Below are 18,261 nucleotides of genomic sequence, written 5' to 3'. Positions count from 1 at the left end.
GCCTATGCTTGTGAGTGCATGCATGTGTGTGTGTGTGTGTGTGTGTGTGTGTGTGTGTGTGTGTGTGTGTATGTGTATGACACATATACATAACTCCCTCCTCAAACTGCTAATGATTTGGCTAGAGTTTCTACTTTATGTATTATAACATCCTATTCAAAGCTGATGTTTATAAACGAGTTTAAGTAGTAGACAATTATAAAAATACAAAAAAATCAAGATTCTGTTTACAAGTCTTATAAATATATTTCAACATGAATCTTGGTGCTACTTTTGACTTAGCCTCCTTATATGGATTATTTTTTTACTTTATTATTTCATTACTTTTCATGCTTTTACTCTACCCTATGGAGTTACTGCTCATAGGATACAAAATAAAATAAAATGTTTTCCTTAACTAAAAAGCTTTTTTTGGGCAAAATATATTTGATACAACTTATTTTTTGAAACAAATAAGCATTAACATTAACCTACTTAGATTATTATTTCTGTATCTGGCTGCAAAAGTCCCCGATATACAGTCCTCCTTACAAGTTGAGTCAGAATGTTGACTATAGGACATTTCTAGGCAGTCCCCATACAAATGATTTTACTTTTCAAAATTTCTCGTGTATTTTATCATTTATAAGTTTTCCAGTCAAAGAGAAGGAAGAAGGATTCTATGAGCAAGGAGCATCAAGGTCATGATGGGGAAACCTACAGAGCCAACTGAACCAAACTAGTGGGAACTCATGAACTTTAGACCAACAGCTGTGGAGCCTCCATGAGACTGTGCTAGGCCCTCTGCATAAGCCAGACAGTTGTGTAGCTTGGTCTGCTTAAGAGGCCCCCTGGCAGTAGGATCAGGATCCATCCTTGGTGCATGAGCTGGCTTTTTGGAGCCCATTACCTATGGTAGGACACCTTGCACAGCCTTGATGTAGGAAGGAGGGGTGTGGACATGTCTCAACTGAATGTACCAGGCTTTGCTGACACCTCATGAGGGTGCTTATCTTTGTGGAGGAGGGAGTGGGGGTTAGGTTAGGAGGGAAAGGCTGGGGGAATACAGGAGGAGGGAAGAGAGGGCGATCTGTGATTAGTATGTAAAATGTATAAAAAAATTCTTAATAAAGAAAAAATATAAGTTTTCCACTTTAGTATACAGTTTATTCCTCTGTATAAATTCTAAATATAAAATACAAAAGGCTTCATTGTCAAGCACTTCATTAAATCTGTTTTCAAAGATGGCCATTTATTACATTTCTCAGGACTACTGAAAAAAACAATCACAAGGCTACATCTTGCTAGCCATAAATAGGCAAAAGGATGGCAACAAATCTTTAGACTAACACAGTTAAATTACAAAAACACATTCCTTTAAACTTGTGAGCAGCTTATTACAGATGAAGGAACTGCAACTCGGGTTTTTCAGTGTAATCCTTCAAAAAGCTGGGTTGCAGCCGGTTCTAATTACTGAACTACTACGTTCTCCTCTGTGGTGACCACTGCCTTACCTACCTAGCCACACAGGTACTAGGAATACTAAATCTCAATTATGTAATGAACCATCAATGTTCTGGGATATAAATATTTAGAAAGGCCCTCAGAGTTTATGAAAACAAATCAGTGAGACTTTTGTAGTTTTAGGGATGTTAGGAAGCAATGATGCCATATCAGTGCATTGTGAGTTCAACAATTCCTGTGAAGGCATCCCATTTCCCCTGGAAGCACAGACATCTTCCAATATGAAGCCTCTAGCTCTTCCACCTTACTTTAACTGTTTCTTTTCCCATCTTAACTTAATCATTTTCTGTTTTCTTTATCTCTTCCAAACCACTCTTTAATCAAGGACTTGATCAATTTTTCCTTTCTACTCAAGGATTTTTTCTGGAATTAAATATTTTCCAAGTTTCTCCCTTCCCTACAATTGGCATTTAATGCTTGCATTATTCATCTGATGCTTATTCATGTGTTTCCTCTTGCACTAATAAAAGCCTTGTATATATGCCTTTCTTCACAACTGGATTGCACATTCTGTAAAATAAGGAATTGTGTGCAAGCTTAAAATACTATTCCCCATAATGCTTTGCACAGGTATTCACAGAAAAATTAACCTTAAAAAGTATCCGTTAAAAGCAATTTGTTTTCTTATTGATAACCTAGATGTTGAGAAAATCCAAAAGCATCTTCTAAACAATTGAACAGAGTTTTAATGTTGAAGACTTTTTGTAATTTCATCATATTTCAAATGTAGATGCCTATTATACATCTATATTTGGGTATCTAAAGTAGCAAATTAATGGACTCATATTTCACATCTAAATGATAACCCTCATGAATATTTTTCTTTTCTTTAGTCTTCATTGTATTTAGAATCATCATCATATTTCTTTCATGAAAATAAGAAGCTTCATCAATAAAAATTTATGCATCTTTGGAACACTTCTGTCAACTGTATACCTATATTATAGTCTATAGTTGTGTTGGTAATAATATTTTTAGTATTTGAAATTAAGAAAAATCATATGAATGATATATTTATATAATATAAAATGTTAGTTTCATCCTGTAATACTAAATGCTTATTTAAATTGATTAAAAACTAAATATAGATTTAAATATGTTTATTGTTTTACTACTTTATAGACAGTCTACATGTAGATAAAGTTATTTTAGGCTATTAAGATATAAATATATTATCAATGTGAGGAACACATTACCATAAAAAATAGCCTTTTTTTTCTTTCCATGCCTTTGGAAGCATCATTTCATCGAGTTATCACAATTTTACTTTCCAATAATATCAATAAGTCTTAACTCTCATACTAGAGACCAATTCATTGGTCAATATTTGGCTTCCCTCTTTTTATGATCTAAAAAAGGGAAGAGAAGCAGAACAGCCCAAGACTGAACAAGAAAAGACAAAGGCAGATATTGTATGCCTGCTGATTGAGAGATTCCTTCCTTCCTGTTTTCTTCCCTAGGAGACTAGTCCATGTTAATGCTCTCCAGAAGCCTATGTGGTGTTGAACTTATTAGGAGTCTAGGCCTGTCCTTACATGAAATCAATAAAATCAGAAAATCAGAAATGACAAAAAATAAGGTAATGTGTGGCAAGTTTTAAAAACTATGTCTTATGAAAAGTAATCTGATATATTTCTCACCTGATAATGACTATTGAAACATTAATTTTTAAATTTACTGTGGCATCAGACTTACAGATGTATATGAATATAAAGCTTTCAGGCCTTTGTATATCTAAATGTCTTAAAATTATAGCCCAAGGGTCCAGCCAAAGGTTGTTTTAGGCAAAGCTATTATTTTTAAAATCTTTACACAGGCCCAGCAAGCTGACTCAGCAGATAAAGGACTTGAGCTATATCTCCTAAACCATTTGAAGGTGGAAGGAGAGAACCGACTCCAGAATTTGTCCTCTAATCTCCACATGTGTATATGCCCAAATACATGTCAAATCCACATTGTCACTATCAGCAAAATATAGTTTAAGAAAATGAACTTTACATAGCGACAATATTCTAGTGTGCTACCAATTGCTTATTTTGCTGGTGTAAGATACATCTAAAATTTATTTAAAAAAATCAACATGTGATCCCATTTGTATTCTTACCACTATTTTGCAAGATTAATGTTTTTAAAACTTTATAGATCTGATAAAAATTGTATGACAATAAAAATTAGAAACACGCACATATAGTAAAGCTAGCATGAATTCTAAATCATTGTATTTTATGAAAAAAATAGAAATCTGACTTATCTATAACAGTACATCAACTCATTCTTATATTAACATATATGCAAGTAACCTCAATTATAAAACCTCTGAATTCTTTATACTAAGTTTAAATATATTATTGAAGTAGATAATTATAGCATTTATAAGTACATTTTACTTTATTAGAATAAAAGTATCAATGAAATTAGTGCCTACTGAGGCTCTATGATATATGTTTTGTTATTTTCCTATTAACTTTCAACAGACAAATATGAAGATGTTCCTACTGAAAATATTGTTAGGTTGGAGTAGGCTTTTCCTGAGGATTAGCTGCTGGCCAACCAACATGGCACAATAAAGTATATTTTTTGTGACACATTAGAGTATCTTAAGAAATTAGTTATTTTGGAATAATCTTCAAAATTGTGTTGATGTTATTAGAATGGCCATATTGTGTTCTTTAGTATCTACCCTCAATTCTTGTAGAACTCTTTAAATGCTCTTGATCATTTTGAACAAATTTATTTCATTAGTCTAATTTTGTACATGAAGATACATTACATTTATTAGAACTTGCCAGAGACAAAAGCCATTCTTGTGTATAATGAAATCTCTTCAATGGAGTTCAGCTTTTGCTACATTGGCAAATTGGCCTATTCTTCCTCAGTTTAGAAATTTCTATGTATATAAACTTAGGACTATATATTTTATATCCTTTATATCTCATCATACATTGTAGTAAGCAGGCCCCACTCCATTTTGCACTGGAAGAAATTTTACTCAGGGAATATATAAGAAGAGAAGCTGAGTTTATATCTAGGGTCCATATTTCCTCAGGTTGCTGTCATAGACTATAAAAAATCACTCATAAAGAGCTTGCAGAGTACTTATTTTACCCATAACTACTATCTTCAAGTATGTTTCTGTCTTCAAATTTGTTTGCTAAAGGATGCCATCTGAATGGAATAGTATTTGGTACTGATATGTCATGTGTCACGTGGAAGGAGATATATCCCATGGAATTCAGAGGCAAGTAGAGAAATAAGCATTAGAGAAATAGTGTGGAGGGACATTTTTATGGAGTAGAAATCACTCCATGAATTTAATAGCAAAAAAGGGCAAATTGCAGGTTTTATTAGCCAGTCAGATCACCCAAAAGAGAATAAATAATAGTAGTCAAACTTGAAAAACAAATTGAAACACACACATACACACACACACACACACAATTAGCCTGGGCATTTCAGCATAATTTTTTGGTGAATTCATGTAAATTGATAGAATTGCTTCTATGCTAACTTGAAAATTGAGAAGTTTGGGATCTTGGTTAACACAAAATAAGGAAATAAATACCAGGAACAAAGCACCTACTGTGCTCCTCTTGTGCACTGATAGGCAGTTTTAATAAACATCAATTACCAGAAAAAAAATGATTGGAGGATCTTCAATCACTTGGGAACTATTTTCTGAATACCTTTTCCAGGTGTTGTCTTAAGCACTGTAGACATTTCAGTGAAAAGACACAAACTTTGTTCTCATATAGCTCACATTTTAATGGACAATAATAATAATAACAGAATAATTTGCAATAATAAACAGAAGATTAACCACATGCTTTCAGAAGATGGATGCAGCTAGGAAAGTGAAAAGGCAGAGAGCCCCCCTTCCTTGAGGAAACTTTCCACCACTGTGCGCAGCTGTCACTGAAGGCAGGAGAAGGGCCTCCCTGAAGAGTTTTAAGATTAAGAGTGACAGAACAGACGCTTAATATTTTACAGTCTTCTGTGGATATTTGTGCTTATTTCCTGCAGTGATGGTTCCTACCCAACAGTTTGAAAGCACAAAGGAATGCGAGCAGGAAAGGCATAGATGAGAACATGAATCGACTCCTTGTCTTTAACACCAAGCTCTCTTTCAATCCTACTGCTTAGGTCTTTGGATTTTACTGAATGCCCTCCTTACTAATTCTCTTTGCATGAAGATAGAGTTGTTACAGTTAGTGTGGGCAAAGAAGAAATTCACCATCCAAGTTTACTTTTAATAGTTCTAAATTGCTATATATCATCTTGTTTTCAAAATGCCTTGTCTTGAATACACACTACACTTTCTGTACACGTTAGACAAGTTTGTGTAAATTGGTTTGTGAGAAGAAGATATTTTCTACAAAATCAGTATAATGTGCATAGAAATCAACCTAACTATTGAAAATTGAGTCTGAAAGACAGCAAACATAGTATTGTAAATGTCTTCACTCATATACTGTATCAGGGAAATAAAGATCAGAATAAATCTAGTTACTGGTATTTTTATGTGAAATTCTCCCTTTCACATGATAAAATATCTTCAAATTAAACTATCGGCGTTGTCGGTGAACTTTCATTCAAGCCATTATACTGCATGTTCTGCCTTTTTAAACGACTGTCACCTCATCTCTGTACTTTCACCTCCAGACTCTAATTGTTTCTTTTATGGGATCTAGGCTACTAGTGTCCTTGGCAGTATGCTTTATGGTGCTTGCATTTATAGTAATTGTTTGGCAGTTTGCCACTGAGTACAACTAGAAAACATTTTGCTAGGCCAGATTCAAATCTTTACAAACATGGTCAATTTTATAGTAAGTAGTAATTGTCAAAAAAAAAAAAAAGTCATGGTTGTCTTTTACAATTACATGCTTAAACAATGAGGAAACATATGTATTGTTTCCTTTCTGTACAAAAACACAAAAATGAAATATAAAGTCACTGAGGCATAGGTGTGTAATTCTTTCTCTTCTTTTTTTTTTACATTTTTTATTCCTTTTTTTTACATTTATTTATTTATTTTACATCCCGACCACAGTTCCCCCCCCCCTCCTTCCAGTCTTTCCTGGCAACCTCCACTCTGCCCCCACCCCTCCCTATCCACTCCTCCTCCTTTTCTTTTGTTTCTTTTCAGAAAAGGACAGGCCTCCCATGAATATCAGCAAAACATGGCATATCAAGTTACAGTAAGACTAAGCACCTCCCATGTATTAAGGCTGGACAAGGCAGCCCAGTATGAGAAATAGGGTCCCAAAAACCAGCAAAAGAGTCAGAGACAGCCCCTGCTCCCACTGTTAGGAGTCCCATGAGAAGACCAAGCTATAGAATGGTCACATATATCAGAGGGCCTAGTTCAGTCCCTTGCAGCCTCCCTGGTTGTCAGTTCAGTCTCTGTGAGGTCCAGGTTAGTTGATTCTGTGGGTTTTCTTGTGATATCCTTGACCTCTCTGGCTACTAAAATCCTTCCTCCCTCTGTTCAGCAGGATTCCTGAGCTCTGTCTAATGTTTGGCTGTGGGTCTGTATCTGTTTCCATCAATTGCTCAATGAAGCCTCTCGGATGACTACTGGGCTAGGCAACAATCTATGAGTATAGCAGAATAGTGTTAGGCATCATTACATTGACATTTTACCCCCAGTCATGTTTGGTTCTATCCTAGGTCTCTGGGACTTCCAGCCACTGGATTCTGGCACTCCAGGCAGTGTCAAGGGCTGGGGGCTTACTCTCAAGGCATGGGTCTCAGGTTGAAGCAGTCATTGGTTGACCACTCCCACAATCTCTGTGCCATCCTTACTCCAGCACATCCCATAGGCAGAACAGACTGTAGGTCGAAGGTTATGTGGCTGGGTTGGTGTCCCAGTCCTTTCACTGGAAGTCTCGACTGGTCATGGGAAATGGCCAGTTCAGGCTATGTATCCCCTCTTGCTAGAAGTCTTAGATTCAAGTTTCTCTTGTGCCAGGTTTCTACCTGACCCTGAATTGCCTCCCCCATTTCCAATAGTCTCTTTCAGTACTCTTCCCCCATCCCCCTACCTGATCCCTCATGTTCCCATCCACACCTACCCACAGTCAATGCACAAAATCTCTTCTGCTTTCCCCTCCCTGAGAGATCTGAGTGTCCCACCTTGAGTCTACCTGGTTACCTAGCCTCTCGGGGTCTGTGATTCTTACGATAAAGTAAAATTAATGTTTTATTGATTTACTTGTAGCAGAAATAGAATATATCAATAATTTGAATCAACAATAGTGCATTTGATTATGTTTAACCCTCTCTTCCATGAAATCCCCTACAAGATATCCACAGTAGCAAGAAATTTTGACTGTAGTACTTAATTTTCATCCTAGTTACACCTTCATGTCATAAAAAGTAGTACAGAGTAGTGGTAACCAATGCTTCTCAAACCTGGCTACACTAAAGAAAGAGAACACTAAGGCATCCATAGTCAGGTTCTGCTGTGAAGATTCCAATTTAATTGGTACAAAGAAAATTTTAAAGCTTCCCATATGATTCTGTTATGTGCAAGGTTGAACAGAGTATAAACAAAGGGTAAAAATGCTATTGAGTTCTAATATTAAAAATATTCTAGCTGGGTGGTGGTGGCACCTGCCTTTAATCCCAGCACTTGGGAGGCAGAGGCAGGCAGATCTCTGTGAGTTCGAGGCCAGCCTGGACTACCAAGTGAGTTCCAGGAAAGGCGCAAAGCTACACATAGAAACCTTGTCTCAAAAAACAAAAAAAAAAAAAAAAAAAAATCTAAATCTGTTATTAGTTATAGTATCTGAAAATGAATAAGGCTGTTTAACTTATGACAAATTAGGAATCTAAATGAAATGGAACTTTGGAAAAATGTCACATGAGCAATTTGTATGCATGAGTAGTAGCATTAAGGTTCATGAGACATAGAAATGCAGAGGATAAGCCTTGTATTTGTCAACGATATTTGGATGTTTGTCTGTGCAGCAGATTGGAAAAAAGAAAGTAGCTTCTTTTAGGAAAAAAGGAGTATTGCCTAGCATGATAAAGTGAATTTCTATTGAAAAATAAAAGGAACTTCTAGGAAGTGTTGTTGTTGTTTAGACACTGAAGTGTTAAAGACAGGTTTTAATCATTATGAAACCCTGACAACAGGGAAAACATTAACTACACTTGATATGGAGAAAGAAATGCATCTGATTAGCCAGAAAAGTGAAAAGTCAACAAGTAAGTATCAATTATGCAAGGTCCAATCAGGTGATTTCTTCAATTGGCAATAATAGATCTGGAATTCTGCCTTTCTGTAGGTTTAAATAACCTTCACTCCTTTGAACAGCTTTATGTGAAAGGAATGGCCTTGAGATCCACAAGAGTAGGGCTTTTAGGGTAAGTAGGATTACCCTGGGCTATGCCCTTGAGCTCTTATACACTATACTAGTATTGTTTGTTTTAACCTAGGTAGTTTCCCACCATCTTATTCCTGGGTTTCCACTGCATAGACTATTGCCAAGCTGGCTCATCTGCATAATGACAGTGACTTTCAGATCTCAGATGAAATGTTTCCTGTAGGAATCCCTTGCCCTGCCACCCTACTTTCCCATGTGTGATGTGGTTCCTTTATTATTATTGCTGCTTGAGCTGTAGGAGTCCATGCCACTTCAGAAACATACACACATGGTTTAAAATGCTGTGTGTGTGTACGTGTGTGTGTGTGTGTGTGTGTGTGTGTGTGTGTGTATGTGTGTGTGTGCATGTGTGTGCCTGTTCAGGTGTGCACTCATACACATTAATTTCTGCACATGAGGGGTCTGTGTGTTGTATAGGCACAAATGTGGAGTTCCAAGGAGGGCCTCAGATGTCCTAACCTGCCACTCTCTGCCTTGTTCCCTTGACACAGGCTCTTTCACTGAACCTAGGACTAGTGAGGCAGCTAGCAAGCTCCTGAGGCCTGCTGTTCTCTTCACAGTGCTGGAGCAGGTGGGCAGATAAAACCAGAATCTTTTGTGGGTCCTAAAGATGGGAACCTACGTCATCACGGTTGCACAGCAAGTCCTCTGACCCGCTGCACTGTCTCTGCCAGCTCTGAGGGGACTTCAAAGCACTAGTTTGTGTTCATGCTTCATTAGATTGTAAACTTCATGAAGACATAGTAACTTCAATATCTGCCTGGGCTTGTGGCTCAATTTTAAACCTAATGTCTAGCACATGCTAAAGTTTCTTGTAACGGATGCATGTTAAATTTTCTCCAGCATTATTGTAAATGTACAGCAGTATTGAGTGCTTTCAAAACACTCGCAGAATTAGTTACATGGATGACTGCAAATTCTGTACTGCACTACTCAAAGTGTGTAGCTGAGATCTTTGCCAACATAACTCCATCTCAGTAAAACTAGGCTCTTTTCCCCACATCAACAATCTCAGTGTGTGGTTCAAGTTTCCTTAGCATTTCAGTCTGATTTCCTAAGCACCATATTGTTATTGTGCATAGTACAACCCTATTCTGTTTCAGCTTTCTTTACTTCATTTTCTTAGGATTTCTTGGTAATGAAAATCACTTTTTTCAAAGTGGGACCTAAAACATTTATCCTGGTGACCCATCTTCACACTATGAGCTCCTTCTGATCTTCCCTAAAGCTACCTGTTGTAAGTGATAAGGATAATGTACCAGTGTTTGATTTTTGAGCTCCTCAAATCAGATTTCTTCCCTTGAATGTACTTGTTCAGATACATAAACCCTAAATCTGCACTTTTATACTCCAGTCTGGAACCTTAGCAGGACAAACAATGGTTAGGTGTTTTCTGGCATTTAACAATGCAATGAATGCCAGCCTGAATATAAACTATAATTTGCTGCTGGTGATAATTGTTCTAATAAATGTTACTTATATTAAAATAATATTACTTTCTACTTAAACAGCTTTAGTGAAATAAAACTGATGTAAAATCTATTCAAGGTAATGAGAACCTAATTTAAAATTTGTATGACTTATTTTGTGTTTTTTGTTATGTTTTATGATAAATTAATGTACATTTCTGTGGACACAGCATAAAAGGTTAAGGCATATGGAATTTATAAGTTAAAATCTAAGGGTCTGCCTGCTTTTCCTGAAATTTAACAGAAAATAGCAACAAAGTATATTGCTTCCCTTACACACATCAATAAATCCCCATTCTTTTCTATTTTAAGACTGTACTATATTTTAAAGTAGACTAGTATTGTAAAGTTGCAAGAAATTGAATATGGGCAGCACATAGGGTCTCAGATGCAAAGGGTGTGAAAAGCTTCGAAGGGCAGTTCAGTACCTTCTTGAGGGTTCTGCACACAATGTTATCACAGCACTATGTACTTGGTGCCCATTGCAGAAGTATATTAGTTCAAAGACTGAACAACTTTCTTCTCTGACATTTTCCATACTGTTTGAATGTTGGTAGTAACTTTACTGTATTTACATATATACAAAATGCCAAAGCAATTATACTATTTAGGGCGTGCTTACTATGTGATGGACACTGTGCGCTTTATATTGGTTTCTTTGTTCAGTGCTGCACATTCGTGTGGATACTTACTCTTCCTTGAGTTCTTTACATCTTCTTTCTTACATACTTCCTTGAGCTGTTGTCTGCTCTGTTCTCTTGCTCTTAACCTACTCCATTCTATTTCCTCCACCCACTCCCACTACAAATTATGCAATGGCTGGTGACACTACTCATTTCTGAAGCTTATGGCTTTTTAAAAATGCTTTCCTCAGTTTGCTCTGTTGTGAGCAAAAAAAATCAATTAGACATTGGAGAAAAATATGAAATCATATTTTATACTAAATTTTGACTGATTTAGTCAAAATGCTTCAAGTGGTTTGTACATTTTAAAACCTGGCTTAAATCAAAGAAGCGGGAGTGAAGGGGAGGAGGCGTTTGAATATGAACTGGTGGGTGCCACTAGAGCGCTGAATCTTTTGTGGAGAAATCTGTCACAGAAGATTGAAGGGGAAAGTAGTTCACAGAAGGTGTGGGTGAGGGGATGGCAAAGAAAATGTGTAACACAAAATATGGACATTTGAGAGGTATGCCTCATTGCTTTGCATCGATGATTTGCATATTAAGAAGTCAGGAGCCTTCACATTAATGAATCCCTAACTAGTTTCTGACACAATAGACTGATATGTCCCTGGAGGAGTCATTATGGTCTATCATGTCAATGATCCGCATATTAATGACTCTCTAACAGGCTCATCAACAGGTAGCCTAAATAGGCTCCCATTGAGTTCTTTTTCATTTGCTTTTTAAATGTATCTTCTCATCCCTTCCCTTTGTAATACTATTGTGAAGAATTGACAAAAAGGCCCATTAAGATAATTTTAATGTGTGACTTAAGTTCACAAAAGCATTAAATTTAGAAATAGTGCCTTAAGACCTACCAAGGCTGCCTAAAAATGTTTCCAAATGCAGCAAAATAAAATCCAAGTTTGGGAAGAGAGTCTTTCTTTGGAATATGAACCGTCTAGTCTAATTTACTTGGTTCCTGACTTTCTTGATATATTAATTTCTGATATTTAGTACAAGTAGAAGAGCTAGTTTTAAAGTATGATTATGAAATGGAATTACTTAAATATAGAACTGAATTCCAACAGACTTCATAACATACATTCTACTAAACATTTATTTAAACTAAAACATTGATTAATAGAAATAATTTTAAAATATACAGGAAATGCAAGACATAGTTGATTTAATAAGAGGCTGGACATCTCATGATCTGAAAGAATGACTTCATAATATTAAATTCAACATTTAATTAAAAGCTAAACAGCAAAATTCCCAGTATCTTCACATTTCTAAATTGCTTGAGACACTTTATCTTCTGTTAATTCTAATGATTATATTAAGAATATTAGGCCGGGTGGTGGTGGCGCACGCCTTTAATCCCAGCACTCGGGAGGCAGAGCCAGGCGGATCTCTGTGAGTTCGAGGCCAGCCTGGGCTACCAAGTGAGTTCCAGGAAAGGTGCAAAGCTACACAGAGAAACCCTGTCTCGAAAAACCAAAAAAAAAAAAAAAAAAAAAAAAAAAGAATATTAGTTGATTCTTTAAAACAAACACTGAGTCTATGATGTACCATAAAACTACTGAAGAATTGGGGCTGGAGAGATGGCTCAGAGATTAAGAGTACCAGCTCTTCTTCCAGAAAATCCTGGTTCAACTCCCAACACCATCATGACAGCTAATGACAGTCTGTAAACCCAGGATCTGAAACCCTGCTCTAACTTCTAATGGCACCAGGAAAACAAGTAGTCTGAGGGGGTGGGGTGGGGGAACTCAAGCCAACATCAGACATCTTTCTTTAAGCCTATACACTTCACTTTTTGAGACAAGGTCTCATATATGCAAGTCATACATGCAGGTAAACATACCTATAGACAAAACATCCATACACATAATAAATAAATAAGAAATAAAAACACTGAGTACTTGCTCGTCTCATACTTTTCTTGAATAATGAACTATTTCATTTGACTTACTCTAGATAAGGGAGGCCTATTGATTTTCAGGTGGGTGATGGCAGGGTGATGCTCTAGCCTCACACTTATAACCTCAGAATGATGGCTATTCTTGGTTGTCAACTTGATCATATCTGGGATTAACTAAAATCCAAGTGGTTGGGTACACCTGTGGGGGATTTTTTTACTTATATTATTTGAATTTTAAAAGACCCACTTTTAATCCAGATTTTTGAAGGTGGGAGGATATACCTTTGATGAAGATCTTTTGTGGTGGACAGATCTACCTTTAATATGGGCCACAGCTTCCAGTAGCAGCCTATATAAAGGACATGGAAGGAAAAAGCTCTCTTTATACCTGCTTGCCCTCACCTTCACTGGCAACTTCATTCCTTCACTGGCATTAGACCCTACATCTTCAGGATTCCAGAATGCCAGCTGAGACATCCAGCCTAGTGGACTGAACAACAACTGGATTCTTAGACTTTTCTTTGGTAGACAGCCATTGAATTAACTGGACCACAGCATTTAAGCCACTCTAATAAATCCCATATATATACAAACATGGATAGAGTGAGCGTATTCATGGGAGTGGAGGACATGTCAACATCAGGTATCTTTCTTAAGTGTCTATCCACCTTACTTTTTGAGAAAGGGTCTCTCATTTGGCCTGAATCTCACTAATTGGTTAAGTTAGCTAGTCATCACGTCCCAGGATCCTCATATTTATGCTTCCTCAGAACTGAGATGTCAGGTACCATTGAACTGGATTGTGTATCTGAGTGTTAGAGATCTGAACTCACATACCATATGAGTACTTTGCCCACTGAGCCATTTCTCAGTCCCCAAACCACTGTATTTAAGAAACTAAATAACTTAAGTGGTGAATGTGAACACTACAGATTTCCCTGGGAAAACAGAATATTTATAGAAGTTTAGAAAATTGTGTACCAACACGGCACACTCAGTAGACTCAACTCTGCTAAAATTAGTTTTTATGCAACACAATTTGATATAATTTTTAAGAAAGTAAGAGTTGAAATGTATTAATTCAGAGATTAACACACAGTAACATTCTGGAATTTTTTTGAAGGTAGGAAGCTCTTAGCAATCAGTTTGCGTAGATTTTGAAGAATGGGCAGTCTAGCTTTGGAGACAGCAAGGATTTCAGCTGGACAGTCATGAGTTTCTTGACATCTATCTGCTGCAGGGGTGTAATTATGTCTTTTAAGCATTTAGATAAAGTAAGGGCCTTAGGACAGTAAGTTTGAGACACCTTTTTCCCCAGATAACTTGCTGATATACATTCTTCAGTTGTTCTAGTATCCATCACCTAAAGACATTTACATTTCTCTCCATAAAATATAATTGGCAGGTGGTAGCAGAGAAGTCCCTTAAGCCAGGTTTATCTATAGTCTTCTTCTACTTAAAATTCATGAATTCTGCTTGTAATTACATCACATTCCCAAGCAACCTACAATGTTTTTTTAGTCCACATCTCAACTTCCAAGATTCTACTTAATGATGCACTAGACCCTCATCAGTCAGTGCCTTGAAAAGTGCACATCACTTCAGTCAGTGTGCGATGCTTGATTCAATGACAGAATAACAAAATGTGAAATGTCTCTTCAGCTGTGGGGTGGAGCTAGGAAAAAACAGCAACCACCACACTGACATGACCAAACACAATCAGACTTGTAATTTTTCTTGGTGGAAATGATGAAGAATCTCTGAATAAAATAAAATAAAACCTACCAAGGATTTCCTCAAGGAAGGGTGACTTTCAATTGCTTCTTTCTCTGCTATTAAAACTATTCTCCATCAAAAAGACAAAGCATCATTGTTTTTAAGTTGAAGTGTCATGATGAAACATAGTGTTTTAATATATAAAATATATTGATATAAAATATATTTTAGAATATAGTAATTCAGTTCTCTATATAAGAAAATAACTCGTTGGGATCATGAAGCAGGATGATCTTAGTTTCACTGAAGGGTCTTAAGGGGTTGAAAAGCAGGAGCAATGGCTCAGCAGGTAAAGTGTCTGCCACCAAGCCTGACAACCTGAGTTCAATGCTTAATATCCACAATTAACTCATGTAGGTTGCCTCTGATCTCTCTGCAGGCACAATGGACACACACACACACACACACACACACACACACACACATACACATGCACACTCACAATTAATTAATTAAAAAAATTTAAAGGATGAAAAACAAGAAAATCCAGCCTATTGAGAGAAATTCAGTGGCATTTAGGCCGGCTAGGAATTATTAGGACAGTAATTCAACCTTCTCTAAAACAGGAAAATAACTCAATTAAGAATTTGGATCATCTAGCAGGTTGTTTTTAGATCCTTCAGTGATTGAGCAGTTCATATAGTTTTTTTCAACCAGCTAGTAGTTTACTATCCACAGCTTTTGATTGTATTTTAAATTAAGAATTTAGTTCCTATGATAGGTGTTATCTAAAACACTTGCTTATCTTGATTGATGGTAGATATTAGCAAAGTTCTAATATTTGCAAAGTTTTACTTGATCATGTATAAAATAACCTGGTATTAATTATTCCACTATACACAGTGGATAAAACTATGTAGGTCATAATACTGTGATCTGTAGTTTTGCTTGAACTGGTTATATTACAATTGTAAATTAATAGTTGCTTCTATTGTTTTATTTTAAAAAATTTTACATATACTATATTTTTATCATATTATTTTCTCCCAAACTCCTCCCAGAACCTCCCTACTTCCCTAACTAACTAGCTTCATGTATTCTCTCTCTGTGTGTCTTAAAACCAACAAAAAGGAAAAAAATCGAACAAGCAAACAAAAAACAATAAGGCAAAAACAAATATATAAAAAGCACATCGTGTTGGGTGTTAGTCTGAAGACTTAGCAGATAAAAAAGAAAAAAATAGCCAGTTTTAACATTCTAATGTTTTCCTCTAGACTAGAGACTATGTGTTACTTTTTTGAGTGACTGTCAGTAGTGTAGAAGTGTAATTTATGCTTGGCTGTCTGGTGATACCATCAGAAAACTGGCCTAAATGTATTATTCCATCCAAAACGCACTCTGAAAAATGTCTTGTTTCTTTCCTCTTCAGACATGTTTGTTCACTATTAGACATTTATCATAATTATCTCTTTAAACTAATATCTCCTACGTTTTCAGTTTTATTCCTGATCAAGAAAATAATGATAGTATTATGATGCCAAAGGAAAACACAGTAAGATGGCTAGTGCATTGTGAATGTTGCATTTCTTCAAGCACGGGCTTTGCACTCTCTCTCCTCTTCCAATAACAAGTGGATATGAATTATCTAAATTCTATAAGCCAACTACTGGGGAACAACATAATGGAAAATAATGTTACCTGATTTTTATTTAACCCAGGGAATTTTTTTTTTTACCATATTTGTCTGTATCTACATAATACTAATATTGGTGTATGTAGTTTTAAAATGGACTTAAAGATATTCCTAATAAGGTTCATAATATTTATTATTTAAAAGATCACTTATAAACTGTTTGTAGTGGTGCCTGTACTAGCAATCCAAGTACTTTGGAGGCTGAGGCAGGAGGATCAAGACTAGGTTCCTTGGCTACACTGGGGCGTCATTTATTAAAGGAACAACAACAACAACAAACAATATTGGGGAAGACTTTCATAAAGGAAGTAAATGAGACCACAAGCTTTAAACACAGATGATAATCAAGAGTATCATAGTAATTGCTTTTTAGCATAAAATGAGAGATGATGAAGAAGGATTTGAAGACTGGTCCTTTTTAGACAGTTTTGTGCACTTTGAGGCAGTGTTAAGGGGTAGTCAATTCAACACTCACAACTCTTTGGAGAAATGGTCCTTTGATCTTATACGTATCATCATTTTAGACCTCTTTTAAATGGTTATGTTCTATTCCTGACACCCTCATCCTGTCACTCACTCTGATGCTTGATGACCTCCATCACACCAGGCTTTGATTTTGTTGAACTAGTCTTTGAGAAGTTTCTCCAATATGTTAAGTGACATGAATGAGATTTTAGCATAATGGTATTACAGGAGTTTAGGAAAATTCTATTATTAATTATCCTAAAACTGCTATGTTTTGACAGTGATAAAATAAACAGTACCCCAAGAATGGAAGAACAGCAGCCCTCAAATCTCTAAAATTAGTAATTTGGTGGTGACATTCTCATACCAAATAAATCAGTAGAGTAATGAAGAAAGGTGGAAACTGGCACCCAAGCAGGCTTTTTTTGGAGAGGATATGTTTAAATAAAAGTTGCTTGTTTAGAATGTCTGGTGCGTTTTCATGGAATGAGAGCTAGTGATAAAGAGAGACTATTTTTAAAGTTTAAGAGAATATAATGCCGCAGATTATAAGTTGTTGTCTTACAAGAAAATTATGAATTGATGAAAAATGCAGTAGATATTAAAAACAAAATTTCTAGTAAAAAAAGGAGATGGGAGTCAATGGCTATGCTATAAAATGTGATCAGCATGTGCCTACTCATACCCTTGTTAGTAATAATATCAGTGATAATAATTGTATTAAAAGTCCCTGTGTTGGAAATTATACCAAATAATCACTCTGTAAGGGACTAAGTGATATGTGAAGGAAAACTAAGCATCTAGATGCTATGTGTCTGGTTTGAAGTGACATGGTTAGTAATGGCTAAGTGCAAGTTTAGTAACTGGAAAGACACATAGGAATGGAAGAATTAGTGCTCTTTCCAAGGGTGTTGATCCTCTCAGAAGAATCCCTGCTCAGGGACCAGAACAATAGGATCACTAGTTTGGACACTAGTTAGCTTTTTGTAATTTTGCCAACATTGTAGAATTGAAACTTTATTTTCTCTATAAGAAAATTTGGTCATATTATCTTAGTATAAGGTCCCTTGTAGATCTAAATCTCATGTAAATTAGATAAACCTTGCTAAGAGATAAAAATAAACTCACCATATCTGTCTCCCATTTATTGTCCCTAACCAGAGTCCACTAGTTGGAAAGCAAAACAAACAAACAAACAAACAAAAATAACAACTGCAGAATTTATTTAACTACATTCTGCTTGTACAGTAATGTTGTATGTAACTAAGTGTCATTCTATTTTACCAATAATGACTTGGATCCAGATGCTGGGGTAAAAATTTCCTAGCTCATAGAGACAGAGAAAGCACACAACTGCTTCCTCCTTTGCTATCTTCCCAGAAAGAGAGCTTTCTTCTACACTTTCTCAAACAAAAACTCCTCCAACAGCTTGTCACTC

The 18,261-nt window shown here is 36.0% G+C and overlaps 1 protein-coding gene across 2 annotated transcripts in view; it reads left to right on the top strand.

Moving 5' to 3' along the window:
* Ppp1r3a (protein phosphatase 1 regulatory subunit 3A) overlaps positions 1 to 18,261 on the top strand; it is a 38,188-nt gene that overhangs the window by 9,380 nt on the left and 10,547 nt on the right. The gene's annotated exons all lie outside the window — the stretch shown is intronic.

The sequence above is a fragment of the Peromyscus eremicus genome, chromosome 3, assembly GCF_949786415.1.
Source record: "Peromyscus eremicus chromosome 3, PerEre_H2_v1, whole genome shotgun sequence".
NCBI classification, from domain to species: domain Eukaryota; kingdom Metazoa; phylum Chordata; class Mammalia; order Rodentia; family Cricetidae; genus Peromyscus; species Peromyscus eremicus.
Note: the sequence above shows the minus strand (reverse complement) of the source record. Positions and strands in the feature narration are given on the sequence as shown.